Source organism: Bubalus kerabau, chromosome 19, assembly GCF_029407905.1.
Source record: "Bubalus kerabau isolate K-KA32 ecotype Philippines breed swamp buffalo chromosome 19, PCC_UOA_SB_1v2, whole genome shotgun sequence".
Lineage (NCBI taxonomy): Eukaryota > Metazoa > Chordata > Mammalia > Artiodactyla > Bovidae > Bubalus > Bubalus kerabau.
In genome coordinates, this window is record NC_073642.1 from 26,098,547 (window position 1) to 26,107,320 (window position 8,774).

The 8,774-nt window shown below is 48.3% G+C and overlaps 1 long non-coding RNA gene across 2 annotated transcripts; it reads left to right on the forward strand.

Annotated features, from left to right (window-relative positions):
• The first annotated feature begins 448 nt into the window (after window positions 1–448).
• Window positions 449–8,501, forward strand: LOC129634176 (uncharacterized). Of its 2 annotated transcripts, none has more exons than XR_008705458.1 (4): window positions 449–509; window positions 653–729; window positions 1,471–1,679; window positions 7,911–8,501. It is a non-coding gene; the product is annotated as an uncharacterized LOC129634176 (long non-coding RNA). The 2 variants fall into 2 exon arrangements; XR_008705459.1 differs by having other exon boundaries at window positions 1,545–1,679.
• Window positions 8,502–8,774: the final 273 nt, after the last annotated feature.

Consider the following 8,774-nt stretch of genomic DNA (forward strand, 5'->3'; position numbering starts at 1 on the left):
CCCACACTGATGAACTTTGCCCAGTACGATGCTTCCTATGGCATACTACTCTGTAGAAACCCATTCCTGACAGTTGGCTGTCATTCTCCATTTCATCCTGACCTAGAGAGACATTTTAACGTCTCCACAATTGAAGCCATGTCAGTAGTGTTGGTTTTCAAAGACTGTGTGTATAGATCAGTGTGGATGGCCAACTGTCCAGAGGGAAGACCCTAACATGATAGCACAGTGAGCTAGGATGCAGGAGAACTCATCTTTAGCACCGGGCTCCACCCCAGCCCAATCCCACCAGGGCCACACGGCACAGTGGATATACACATCCAGCTCGAGCAGATCTGCAGCTGATGGGTCCTGGCCTGGGGCCAGCACCTCTGGAGGACCAATCCCTGCAGGAGGAGGAGACTCGGGGTAGGGACTTTATGAATGGCATGTGGGTGTGGACTTAGCCACAGAACCCGGGAGGAGGAGAACGCACGGATGTCCTGCCTCAGAACTGTGGGATCTGTTGGGTAAAGACTTTGCTAACTTTGGTTTATTTATTCATTTTGAAATTTAAATTCATTGTAACATTTAATTAATTTTTTTTTTAATGTAAAGAATCCATGACTTTCTATAATGATCCAGGGCTGTATATCTCAATTTGTGTATGCAGAAAGGGAGAAGATTTGCCAGATGTCAGAAGGAGAGACTTGGAGAGAAGCTGGAGCAGAGCAGGAGGGCAGGGAGAAGGTTTGGGGGCACAGGGGGGCGTCCCAGAGAAGGTCATGTGGACGTTTTGACCTGAAAATCAAATGTCAGTTTTCCTCTTGTCCCTCAAATCTTCATCAAAAACATCGTCGCTGGCCAGTCACATCCCCTTATCACTTTTCCAGCCAGCTTTGTGACTCTAACTGTTGGACGGAGAACTGATAAGGGTAGGTGATTGACACTCACAGCTTCTGGAAGCCCTGAGGGTCACCTGTGTTTGTGTGTGTCTGGGGGGAAACCCGGTGCTCCTGCTTGGATGCCTGAGGATGGCAGGAGACCTGAGAAGGAGGATCATGTGGGCTTGGCGGGGGAGGGCAAAGGGGAGCCCTGGGCTGTGCTCCCTGCTGAGGACACTGGAGCAGCCCTGGGGTTTTGTGCTCAGGGAGGTCTTCCCTTGGCTTATTCAAAATGTACTTCCTGTGACTGTGTTGAGAGTTTTCCCCATGAGAACAGTGGATGAGTGTTTGGGGCGCTTCTTCCCAAAGTTTCTTCATAATAGTTGGGAGGCAATAAAGAGGGTGAAAGGCTTCAGAATTTTAGACAATCTTAAAAAAAAAAACAAAACAGGAGCAGGAATTTCCATCTGATAGTGTGAAAGTCCCATCCCAGACATTTTTCTCAGCCAAGGACAAATACTCAGTAAACTCAATTTATAAGGACCATATGTCAAGACAGGACATTTCATGGCAAAAATGTTTTTTTTTTATTATGTTGTTGATTCAGAATGATCCTTTAAACTTTGCTGATACTAAAGCAAACAGTAAATTTCTGTTGAACTGGAAAATTATTTAATGCAGTGACACACAAGCAAGTCTAACGACATCTACTTGAAGGACAAAATGCAGATTAATAGTCCCATAACTTCAAGCACTCCTATTTCCTGGACTGTGAAAACAGAAGCACATGCATCGGATTGCATCTCAATGAAACAGGTACTCATTTTGGTTGCAGTTAAGTATTATGATTTTCCTTAAAGAGTAGATAGAGTTTTAAACTTAAATGGAGACATTACATTAAAGGGCTTCTCAAGTGGCTCAGTGGTAAAGAATTCACCTGCCAATGCAGGAGAGGTAGGTTCGATCCCTGGATAGGGAAGATCCCCTGGAGGAGGAAATGGCAACCCACTCCAGTATTCTTGCCTGGAACATTCCATGGACTGAGGAGCCTGATGCGCTACAGTCCATGAGGTCACAAAGAGGCAGCATGCATGTGCGCTACATTAAAACAGTGGTTTTCAAACTTAGCTGCATGTTGGAATCACCTGGGAGTTTTGAATGATCCTAGCAAGCTACCAGTTACATCAGAATCCCCAGCACACAGTTTGGGCGTGAGTACATGGTGGACCATGGCCCTTAGTGTTCACGTGGGGGTCTCCCAGCTCTGTTGCAGTGATGTACAGTCTTGGATGCTAAACACTGAAGCCTGAGTCCCACCTCCAAAGATGCTGATGTAACCAGTCTAGGCATGGCATCGTGGCTGTGCCCAGGTGACCCCAATGCAGAGCTGTAACCTGGGCATCTGATAGCCTGTCTTCTAGCCCTGAGTCCTCAACTCCTGTTATGACTAGCTTCATCTGTAACCTTTAGTATGTCTCAGTTTCCTTTTAAGCTCAATAGAACCTGGGTCAGTGTCAGAGTGAACGTCTCCTTCTGGCCCTTCCTGATTTAAGATGTGGCCAAGGCCCCCTCTTCTTTCACTGAAGGTGACTCAGCACCTAGAGTTCCCTGTGTCCAGGAGGTTGTGGGGTGGATGGGCAGAAGTTGCTGAGAGGAGCAGAGAGCACAGCTCAGAGACTCAAAGACTTCCTTTGGACAGAAAGAGGCCAGTGAGGGGCTGGCCAGCCAGTGAAGGGGCCCTGTGCAGAAGGGGCTGAGACCCCCCCTGCTCCTGCCTGGCATGTGATGCCGGAAGCACCTGCTGGTCATCTGGAGAGACACCCTTGAGCGCAGAATGACAACATGAACTGAGCATTGAGCTTTGCTGTCGATTCTCCAAAGGTTTTGGGTTGTTTCCACAGTTCCTCATAATTGTCTGTCCTTGTGTAGTGTGAGAACTTCCAAATTTTTTTTTTTTTCTTTTTTGGACTTGGCTAAAGACATACATGTGGAAAGATAGAAAAATACCTCAGGTTTCTTAGCCTTTAGATGATAAGAATATTAATGATCAAAAGTATAGCTGCCATTTCTTTAGGGCTGACTGGGAACAGGTCTGTGCAAAGCCCTTCACTTTCACATTTTGATTGCTTTTAAATTGACCTCTGAATTATATCATTGATTTATCACAGCCACAGTCTGAGTTAGGTACTGCTGTTAGTGTTAACAGTTGGGAATACGGGGGTCCCTGGAGGCTAAGTACCACTGGGCAGGTCACACAGCAAGTGACAGCATCAGATTTAGACTCCAGTACTGTCAGACCCTGAGGGCGGCCCGCACGTACTGCCAGGAGTAGGCTTGGAAGTCCAGCAGTCAGACCTCAATTTACAGAAGCGGCAACATGTGAGAGATCTTTTCCCTTATAGAATATCAGTTGATCCCTCCAAAGAGTCCTGAGAGGCAGGTTTTAGGGTCATACACAGTTTACAGACGAGGACACTGCTGTCTAAATAGATCACCTGCCTGAAGACGCACAGTGCCATTAAGTGTAAGGGGTGGGGGCGAGTCCGTCTCCTCCAGATCTGAAGCCCACTGTCTTTTACCCCTTGTGCTACTGAACTGGTGGCCTTTTTGACCCTACTCCCCCTGAATCCCAGCATCAGGCTTGCATGAAACCCAGCATACAGCTGAGCTCGCAATAAATCTTTTGCTGAAGAAAAGCCTCCCAGACCTGCCATGCAGAGGCAACATCCACCCACACAGCCCCCGCCCTCCCCTCAACGCAACCTTTAGCAATTCAAACTTGTGCATCACTTCCCTGAGCAGAGGAGCAGATGGCCTTTGGTGGACGTGTTCCCACCTTTGGACGCACTCTCTTGAGTGTGTTCACCTTCTGCACCCAGATACTGAGTCAGGGACCACATGACACATAGATCCTGGCAAGTACCAAAGACACGCTCAGCCACAAGATGGTGGGCGGGGGGGCTGGTTGGGGGAGGGGGGGTCCTCCCAGTGGTGATTTGGGAAATCTGTCCAGGGTCCAGAGTCCTGGGTCCTGGGTCCTGGCCAGCCTCAGTTTCCTCTTTTCAGATGCAGATGGATTTTCTGCCTGGGTGCCTCCCACTAGGGCTCATCTCCTGGGGTCAGGGAGAGGGGAGGCCCCTTGCATTAAACTGTCTGCAGAGACCCGGTGGGGCGTAGGGCATGCGGCCCTCCTCCCTTCTCTGCTCCAGGCTGCTGCCTGATTGCCCATGAAAAGAAGGCTTACTTGTGGCTGGAAAGCCCTGAGGCAGCGGATTTTGGAGTGAGTAAGCGATTCCGGAGGCATTAAAGGGAATGCGGTCCTGTCTGGAGCCCACAAAGCCGCCAGGGTTAGATTCAAAAGGAGGAGGAAGCCTGGGCTTTCTCAGCGGCCAGGCATGCAGCCTCGAAATTAAATCCCTGCAAAGGAATGTCTTCATCTTTATGGATGCAGGAAGAGTCCAGTGCTTCATAAAAGGAACGAGGACAGCAAAGCCAGCTTCAGGAAATTCCCTTCATCCTGGATGCAGATCTAAACAGCTCAGATCCCGGCCCCTCCTGGCTGGAGCCCTCACCCCTGCCGCAACCTCTAGGTGAACTCGCATGATTTGAATTTGGGTGGAGGAGCCCCTCCCGGGTCTGTCATCATTGATATGTGGCTGGGAAAGAGTAGAGCAGGAAGCAACATCTATTTACCAGTCGCACATTGCTTGCATGTTATTTTGCTTAATTCAGTCTTTAAAGTCTTTACAGATGAGGAAACTAAAGCTTACGGAGGTCTCAGTTCCTGGCCCAGATCACACAGCTAGTGAGAGGTACAGCCAGCCCCCAGTTAAATATGAAGACCCTGCTAGGAAACCTCTTGCCTTACTACATCTCCTCTGTGCTTGCATGCTAAGTCGCTTCAGTTTCGCTTCAGTTGTGTCTGACTCTTTGTGACCTCACGGACTATAGCCCTCCAGGCTCCTCTGTCCATGGGATTCTCCAGGCAAGAATATTGAAGTGGGTAACCATTCCCTTCTCCAGAGGATCTTTCTGTCCTAGGGATTGAACCTGAGTCTCCTGCATTGCAGGCAGATTCTTTACAGTCTGAGCCACCAGGGAAGCCCATGGTTAGAGGCATTGGCGGGTGAGTTCTTTACCTCTAGCACCACCTACATCTCCTGCAACTAACCCTAACTCCCCTCTCGCCTGTATTATCAGGTGTTATCTGTCTGCCATAAATAGGAGAAAGTGAGCTTCTGTGGTCCGGGCCTCTAGCTTACCTCCATGTAGACTTGAAAAAGTCACGACCTAAAAGTTGAGGGTTTCGTTTTATTCAGAGGAAATTTTTAGGACTTAAGCCCAGGAGGCATCATCTCAAGTAACCCTGAGAGAACTAAATGCTCCAAGGAGGTGAGGAAGGAGCCAGGTTATATAAAAGTTTTGCAACAAAGGGCAGGTGGTCTGAAGCCAAAAGATTATTGTTAACTAAAGAACACCAAATTTCCCAGGTTAAGGAATTTAGTCTTCTCTATGTGTGGGGAGATGCAAGAGTCTGGGCTTGCTGAAATCATTCCTTTCATAGGCATCTCAGCTATCTGGGGCCGGTATCCTGTGCTTTCACATCCTGAGTTTCCTCGGGGCTCACTGTACAGAGTGGATGCAGTCTGATGGCTGCTAGACAGCAGATATTCTTCTTCTTCCTGAGTGTCCTCAGGGCTCACTGGCTCACTTTGGAGGGCTGCAATTGCTGATGACTGTGACATCCTTTGTTTACTGGTATGGCAGGAAATATTCTGTTTCTCCTCCATATATTTGGCTTTTAGTACAAAGCCAGCCACAGGGCAGGCTAACAGTTAATGTCACTGGATGGATTCTGATCTCTTTCTGTGTCTCCACGAGTCAGGGATTCTGATGACCAGAAGAAGAATCACCATGACAGCAGCCAACATTTGTATCTCGCTTATCAGCATGTTGGCACCAGAGGCACATTTGATTCTTACAGCAACACAAATGCCGAAATCATCATGTCTATTAAGTGGCCGGAAGACCAAGCTCAGGGAGATCACAGGGTCTGCTTTGGCTCCTCAGTGAAAAAAGCTGGAGCAAACTTGCCCCCCAACTCTTCCAATTCCAAACCCTACAGGACTACAGACAGTGCTTTATTTTATCTCATGCTCAGTCGCTCAGTTGAGTCTGACTCTTTGCGACTCCATGGACCATAGCCCACCAGGCTCCTCTGTCCATGGGGTTCTCCAGGCAAGAATACTGGAGTGGGTAGCCTATCCCTTCTCCAGGGGATCTTCCTGACCCAGGGATCAAATCCGAGTCTCCTGCATTGGCAGGCGGATTCTTTACCACTGAGTCACCTAGGAAGCCCTTGTAAACAGAGTGGCAAACATTAACTTATTTAATCCTTAAAAATGACACAGCGAGGAATGTACTCTTAGAATAGTCTCCATTTAACCTCTGAAGAGACTGAGGCAGAGAGATGTTTGGGAACGTGGCTTACGCTGTACAGCTGGTAAGGGGCCGAACTGGGATGTTTCAGGCAGTCTGAGCCCTCACCACTTGGCTACACTGCCTCTCCCTCGAAGTGACTGTTCATAAGCCTCTTTTCTGTGCCAGGTACTGGGTCTCACTTCCTTTAATCCTTATGGCTGTGCCTGGAGCAACTCTAGGCATCCCCAGCTGAGACTCACAGTGATGTAGATGGTGAGTGAGGGAGAGGCTTTGGAACCAGGCCTATTTTATTCCAGAGCCTGGGATAAGCTGGCTTCTTGCTCATTTTGCTGTGATCCAGGAGGCTGTGTGCACAACCACACCCTTGACTATGACTCAGATGTGCTGTGGTGAAGATGGGGTTGGGGGCTGGAATCTCTGTGAAGTTAAAGTTTCTAAATTAGTAGAATTAAAGTAGAATTAAAACAGACTGACTCCTAGGACTTCCCTGGGGGTCCGGTGGCTAAGACTTCACCTTCTAATGTGGGGGGCGTGGGTTCCGTTCCTGGTCAGAGAGCTAAGATCCCACATGCCTCGCGGCCAAAAAACCAAAACATAAAACACAAGCAATACTGTGAGTGCATGCTCAGTCGCTTCAGTCTTGTCCAACTCTTTGCGACCCCATGGACTGTGGCCCAATAAGCTCCCCTGTCCATGGAATTCTCCAGGCAAGAATACTGGAGTGGGTTGCCATGCCCTCCTCCAGGGACTCTTCCTCACCCAGGAATCAAACCTGGGTCTCCTGCATTGCAAGTGGATTCTTTACCCCTGAGCCCCTGGGGAAGCTCAAGCAATGCTGTAACAGATTCAATACAAACCTTTTAAAATGGTCCATATTTAAAAAACAAAAAGAAAGGATGTTAAAAAAAAAAAAAGCAGAGCCCCTAATTTGGGGTCACAGCTTGGGGCTTTGGGAGTGGCTGGGGTCAATGGCTGCAGTCAGGGCTCTAGTGCCAGGAGGTTGGGAGCACTCCATTTGAGTGGGGGTGAAACTTAAGTGGAGGCACTATTTCCCTGAGCCCATAACCCTTAGGAGGAGGGCTGGCTCCACAGCCCTGCCCTAAGAACGGCCCCATGCTTCATTAAGCCCTCTGCTCCCCCAACTTGACATTCTTAAGTATTAACAAGGAGCCCTGCATTTTCATTTTTTTCTGGGCCCTGCAATTTACACAGCCAGTGTCTCCTCCAAGGGAAGCCTGTCACCGGCTCTGTCTTATGTTTGGGTTCCTGGCATCAAGCACACTTGTTGCACCCAGGTGGGCTGCACTTGGTGGAGAAACCCGGAGGGTGGTGGGTGAGAGTGCTGCGGGGAGGTCTTGGAGCCCATGAGAGGGGAAGGTGGGGAAGGAACTGGGGCTTCAGCTCTAAGCCACCTCTGAGGCCCTGTAGCCAAGCCCTGCAGGGAACTGGTGGTGGAAAAGCCACATGGCACATGTGCAGGAAACAGTATGAACAGGGACTTCCTCCTGCCAGAAGTTGGCTGCTTTCAAAATGCATCTTATTGCCACGACCTTGTCCCTGGATCTTTCCTCTTGTCACCTGAAGCTGCTTGTTTGCCATTCCCAGGACTCAGCTTCCCCATCTTTAACTGGCCCTGCAGACCTAGATGAAAATACTGCTGAGTGTTCACTGGCTAACAGTGGGACAGAGCTGCCCAGGGATGAGCGTTAAGCCCAGTTCATAAAGGAAAACGAAAACCACAGTCTGATCACACAGACATTCTACAACTGAGCACTGAGAAAAAGAACGACACAAATGAACCTACTTACAAAACAGAAAGAGATTCACAGACTTAGGAAACAAACTAATGGTTGTTGTGTGGAAGGGACAAATAGGGAGTTTGGGATGGACATGTACACATGGATACATGTGTACATGGTTAAAATGGATACATGGATAACCAGCAAGGACCTGCTGTACAGCACAGGGAACTCTGCTCAATATTATGTGGTAGCCTGGATGGGAGGGGAGTTTGGGGGAGACTGAATACATGTACATGTATGGCTGAGTCCCTTCTCTGTTCGCCTGAAACTATCACAACATTGTTAACTGGCTAGACCCCAGCACAAAATAAAAAGTTTAAAACAACAACAACAACAAACAGTCTTGCATTGATAAGAGAATGGGTTATTGTACAAATTGTATTTGTACAATATTTTCTGGAAGAAAATAAAGCCAGACGAACAACCTCATCCTGTGTGTAAGTAAGTTCTTTGCAGGCTAAAGATCTCAATGAGAAAAAGTATAAAAATATGAGAAGTAAAAAATGGAAGTTAAACAAAAATAAACTTGGGAGAGAGTTCGTTGGTTCTCTTAAGCATTTAGTAGCCATAAAGATGGAGAAGACAGTGGCACCCCACTCCAGTACTCTTGCCTGGAAAATCCCATGGATGGAGGAGCCTGGTAGGCTGCAGTCCATGGGGTCGCTAA